The sequence below is a fragment of the Meleagris gallopavo genome, chromosome 1, assembly GCF_000146605.3.
Source record: "Meleagris gallopavo isolate NT-WF06-2002-E0010 breed Aviagen turkey brand Nicholas breeding stock chromosome 1, Turkey_5.1, whole genome shotgun sequence".
Taxonomy (NCBI): domain Eukaryota; kingdom Metazoa; phylum Chordata; class Aves; order Galliformes; family Phasianidae; genus Meleagris; species Meleagris gallopavo.
In genome coordinates this window covers 6,900,322-6,906,222 of record NC_015011.2, presented here as the reverse complement: position 1 = coordinate 6,906,222, position 5,901 = coordinate 6,900,322, and the positions used below count along the sequence as shown (strand labels likewise).

At 43.0% G+C, this 5,901-nt stretch overlaps 1 protein-coding gene and 1 long non-coding RNA gene across 2 annotated transcripts in view; one reads left to right on the top strand and one right to left on the bottom strand.

Annotated features, from left to right (window-relative positions):
* Positions 1 to 2,423, bottom strand: LOC109368514. Its single transcript, XR_002116642.1, has 2 exons — positions 782 to 2,423; positions 1 to 117 (listed from the first exon to the last, which is right to left on the bottom strand). It is a non-coding gene; the product is annotated as an uncharacterized LOC109368514 (long non-coding RNA).
* Positions 1 to 5,901, top strand: part of KIAA1324L (KIAA1324 like) — a 49,632-nt gene that overhangs the window by 3,072 nt on the left and 40,659 nt on the right. The window lies entirely within an intron of this gene.

The window sequence follows — 5,901 nt, the reverse complement described above, 5'->3', positions numbered from 1 at the left end:
TTTTTTTAAACACATCTGCTGTTGCTGCTGATTTCATGATGTTTTGTTTGCAGTTGTTTTCATCTATTTGGAAGTGCTTGCCACTTACGAATATCTTCTATTGATCTTTGCTGCTCCCTGGAAACAGAATTGACTTGTAAGCTGTCATTAATTTTGGGAATATTGCATAAACTTCTCCAGCTTCTAAATGCTCAGCAGTCATTTTGTTTAAATTGCACCTGAACCAGGAACTGGAAAGGTGATACAACAGTATGTTAAACATCTCCAATCATCGTCATAAATATGTCTAGACTGTGGTCTCCAGTGGAGTGCAAAGACTCTTTGAGATTGCTAAAAATGTATTAGCTCAGGTGTTCCGCATATCTGGAGCAACCTAACTGTGGCACAGAGCTCAGTTGGTGTCTCAGGATGTGCTCATTTTCAGGATGTTGTGCTTTACTGCTTTTCATTCCAATGAACCTATTTAAAATTAGGTTTGGTGTCTCTGAGCTCTGCTGTGTTGTGAAGTGTATGCTGACCTGTGGATAGTGACCCATTCCGAGTGCCTGCCAGCATATCCTGGTGCAGCTGTTGTCACCAAATCATGCCAGAATTGAGACTTTTTTTGGGTCTTCAGAAAGTAATCAGTGACACTTAGCTGCAGAGAAGACAGGGCCCCTTGAGAACTAGTCACAGGGTTTGAAGTAGGAAGGACTGTTATATTTTGACTGCTTTATGCTCTCAGTATAGGATGAAGGATTTTTGGCCTTTTTTTCTTGCTGTGAGAAGCATAATAACCCACCTTCCTCTCTGGCCATCCTTTCTTCTTCATCTTTACACTCAGGTAGAAAGGAGGAAGGACCCTCATGCACCAGGTGTTTGTGGTGCTGTAGGAGGTGCTGCTGTGCCATGAACCAGATGTGAGAGTGATGATGCAGGAGAGAATCTTGCTTGCAATAATGTGCTGGGACAACATGACCTTTCTAAAATTCAATCCTGGCAGGAAACCTTCCCCTCTTTTTTTCTGATCTCCTTGTCTTGTGAGGCTGCAGTCATTGCTGTTTTCAAACTCCACGTTGGGACCAGCCTGCTTTTTGACATTCAGCACATTGTGTTACCTCCAGGCATGGCCACATTGCACTGCTTGGCCACCTCTCCCAGAGGGCACTGCTTTTCTTTCTTCCCTCCGTGCTCATGGTTGTTCAGAGATGACTCATACTTCTGACACGAGCCTGTCACAGTTGCAAGAAATTCTAGAAAGATGCAAATGAAAATGTGTAACAAAGATTTTGGCTAGGTTAGAATGCAATATGTGTTACTCCTGACGCTGGTCTTCATGGATCTCTGCCTCATGCTTAACATGTCCTCTGCAAGCACCGTATTGAGAGCCTTTTGGGTGATTCCATAGTTCACTGGTCGTGGTGGTGTTTGACTGACGGTTGAATAGGTGATCTTAATGGTCTTTTCCAACATTTTTTTCTATAGAAGAAAGTGGAAGGACTGAGAGCCTCCTTCCGCCAGTGAAGTTTGGAGTGTCTGAATCACTCCATTACTTCTTGATGATTGGCAGTGTGCTTAACTAATTTGGTCTCGCTCATTTTTAATTACCAGAGCTCTCACTCTAATCTCCTTGTGGATCTGATAGCAGTAAAAGAATTTAATTGATAAGGATCTCTGCCGTCGGAGCAATATACTTGGCTTTTTAAATGGAAAACCCTTGTGACAGTCAATGGGAGGAGTTTGCTTTTGGGGCTAAGTCTGAAGACCCATAAGGCTGGTATCTCAGAAAATGGTTCATTATGGTGTGTGGGCTCATGTAGTTTTTAATATAGACTTTTTGGCCTGATGGTAGGAGCAGAATTTGGTATTGTGTTCCCACTGACTCCATGCTACTAGTGTGTCGCAATTGTGCTTTTCTGCCAGCCTGGCTGTATGCTGCATGTTTTACACTCAAATTGAATGTCCGAACTCAGAGCCTTCCTTTTCTACTTGTCTCCTTCCCCACATCTCTTTGTCTCCTTTCACTCCAGTACAACACAAATATCTGGTTCAGACCTTGCCCTTACTGTGTAGTGCTGCACTGATTCACTCTTCAGAGCTGTTTTCATCAGCGAAAAGGGCTTACAGGGTTCACATTTTGACCTCAAATTTTTTAATATTAACCCTCTTGTTGGACAAAATGATGAGTTGTTTTTTTTTCCCCCAGCCTAAACAAAAAGAGGTCATCTCCTAAATACCTGTTAATTTTAGCAGTGCTTTGTGTATAATAATGAAAATGTGCTGAAAACAATAAATAGAACAATTTCAAAAGGAGTTGAATTTGCTGTGTTCAAGGGATTAAAGGGTTGTTAAGGTCACTATCAGAGTCATCATCCAAATGCCATATACAATAACAATGCTTTCATAAGAAAAGAGGTAAAAAATTATTGATAATATGGAAGAACTCAGTCATATAGAATGCCATGCAGTTATTAAGGGTTCTGCTTAGAAAATTCCACTCTTACTTGGTACTACTAAGGCAAAAGAAACTTTTGAAATCAGAAATGTGCTTCCATTTTAAGGCAAGGTGTGTAAGCGTGCGCTGAATGGTAATCAAGTGGAAAGCTCCACTGACTTTGGAAAACACAATATCCTTAATTACAATGGACTTTTGCTGGGGCCTAAGAGCAAATTTTGTCCTGATTTATTGCTAGTGAGCTGTTTGTTGAATTTATTCAAACTTGTGTAATTTGCTTCTAGGAAACACAGGAGGAGATATGGATCTTTCTGCTAATTACAGTGTACTTTAAACACAATTAGGGCAAGTGACCTTTTTAAGACTTGCAAGTTTTATAACACTTTAAGGCAACTGAGATCTGCAGAAATTTTTATTTTACCATTCTGCTTTTGCAATAGAAATGTAGTAGAAGTTTAAACTTAATAAAAACATTTAAAGTTTGATATCCTTTCCATCTTTGTTAAGATTTGGTATCCTGAGCAAGTAAGGAGTGAGCCAGATCCTCATTCCCTTGAAATCAGTGGGCATCTGTGAATTTTATAATGTATGATGTATGCACGTACACATCTGTGTGGATGGATAATATGAACTGAATACATCTGGGAATACCAGTGTGCTTGTGCTACAGCCTTCTGACATAAAATGTTGGTTTGTATCTGTTCATTGTCAACTTGTGCTTGTATTCAAGCAAATTCTATGTAGTCTTCATGGTACATAATTCGTACTTCCAGGTTTTTACCTAGAATTTTGAAATTCGGCTGATGAAGCCCTGAAGATAGCAACAAGAAGTTTTAGTAGTTTCTCTAATGTTTACATTATTGTGTATGTAGATCATAGAACAATTGAATGATCTGTGTTAGAAAGGACTTCAAAGATTGTCTGCTTCCACCTCCCTGCCATGAGCAAGGACACCTCGCATCACATCAAGTTTCTGAGGGCTCCATCCAAACTGGCCTTGAATGCCTCCAGGGATAGGGCATCCACAGCTTCTCTGGGCAACAGTGCCAGTGCCTCACCACATATAGATGTGAATGTATATACAAATACCCTCAAGTGAATAATGATATTTGTTAATGCCATGTATTTATGTTATACCAAAATCATTTATTATGGAATCAAAAAATTAATTGTCACCACAGAGTTTTTGTCTTAATATATGAATATAATACCTACTTTTCGAAAGACTTAAGGAAATCTAGAGTTATGACCAAACATGTATATCCCACAAATCATCAGAGAGGTTATTTGCTTATTTGATATTAATTGAGGACTATTTTTTGGTCTCATTAAAGATATTTGAAATGACTGGGATATCTCTTTTTTTCAGCTGTAAAGAGCAAATATGACATCAGCATAGCTCTGAGGACTAGGCATATATCTATTCTCATTTTTTCTCATGGCTTCAAAGCACTAGATCTTGCCTTCATCAACCTTGATGCACTATTTTTTTTCCTTCATTTTTCTTGTCTTTCAGATATTGCTGTTTTTGGTATTCACCTTGGAAGAAATAATGAGGTCAAGCTATTAATGGCTGCTGATGTTTAACCATGTCATTTAGATCTGGCATAGGCACTTATATACTTATATGTGGTGACAGATGTTGGTGGGTATCCTGAGCTGTAGGAAAGTGCTATTTTGAGGCAATATTCAGGAGATGTATTCAGAAATTCTCTCATTCCTCCATCTTTGAGATCACTTACTCTAACATCTTCTCCCCTCTCAGCTGCACAGCCTTCATGAAGCTGCTTGTCAACATATAAGAGTCCATCCTTGCATATGGAAGGTTGTTCTCTCAAACCTGAAAGCCAAAAATATGGATTATTTATGGGCATGATTATTGAGGGAATTTGGGTATTTTTCTGTATGTTTTAGATTTGTCCCTTTTCCTGTTATGTTCTACCTAGCAGTTAAAGATCACAGAATCACAGAATTGTAGGGGTTGGAAGGGACCTCTAGAGATCATCAAGACCAACCCCTCTGCCAAAGCAGGTTCCCTACACCAGGTCGCACAGGTAGGCGTCCAGGCGAGACTTGAATATCTCCAGAGAAGGAGACTCCACAACCTCCCTGGGCAGCCTGTTCCAGTGCTCCGTCACCCTCACCGTGAAGAAGTTCTTACGCACATTCGTGCGAAACTTCCTGTGCTGCAGCTTATGTCCGTTTCCCCTCGTCCTGTCTCCACATACCACTGAAAAGAGACTGGCCTCACCACTATGGCTGCCACACCTCGGATATTTATAAACCTGGATCAGGTCCCCTCTCAGTCTTCTTTTCTCAAGGCTAAACAGACCCAGTTCACTCAGCCTTTCTTCATAGGGGAGATGCTCCAGGCCCTTCACCATCTTTGTGGCCCTCCGCTGGACTCTTTCCAAGAGATCCCTGTCTTTTTTGAACTGGGGAGCCCAGAACTGGACACAGTACTCCAGATGAGGCCTTACCAGGGCAGAGTAGAGGGGGAGGATCACCTCCCTTGACCTGCTGGCCACGCTCTTCTTAATGCACCCCAGAATGCCATTGGCCTTTTTGGCCACGAGGGCACACTGCTGGCTCATGGCCAACCTGTCGTCCACCAGGATGCCCAGGTCCCTCTCTGCAGAGCTCCTCTCCAGCAGCTCATCCCCCAGCCTGTATTGGTGCATGCAATTATTCCTCCCTACGTGTAAGACCCTACGCTTGCTTTTGTCGAACCTCATCCGGTTTCTTACTGCCCAGCTCTCCAGCCTGTCCAGGTCTCGCTGAATGGCAGCGCAGCCTTCAGGCGTGTCAGCCAATCCTCCCAACTTCGTATCATCAGCAAACTTGCTGAGGGTGGCCACTATCCCCTCATCAAGGTCATTGATGAAGATGTTGAACAAGACCGGACCCAGCACAGACCCCTGGGGGACACCACTGGTTTCTGGTCTCCAGCCAGACTCTGCACCACCAACGACGACCCTCTGCGCTCTGCCACTCAGCCAGTTCTCAACCCACCTCACTGTCCACTCGTCTATCCCACACTTCCTCAGCTTTCTTATAAGGATGTCGTGGCAGACAGTATCAAATGCCTTTCTAAAATCAAGGTAGACTACATCTACCGCTCTTCCCGCATCCACCCAGCATGTGACAGCATCATAGAAGGCCACCAAGTTGGTCGAGCACGACCTCCCCTTGGTGAACCCATGCTGACTACTCCTGATAACCTCCTTTTCTCCCAGTTGTCTGGAGATGGTATCCAGCACAAGCTGTTCCATCACCTTTCCAGGGGCGGAGGTGAGGCTGACAGGCCTATAATTACCCGGATCTTCCTTCTTGCCCTTTTTGAAGACCGGAGTGACATTGGCTATCCTCCAGTCTTCAGGGACCTCCCCTGTTATCCAAGACCTCTCAAAAATGATGGAGAGCGGTTCGGCAATGACCTCCGCCAGCTCCCTCAGCACACGTGGATG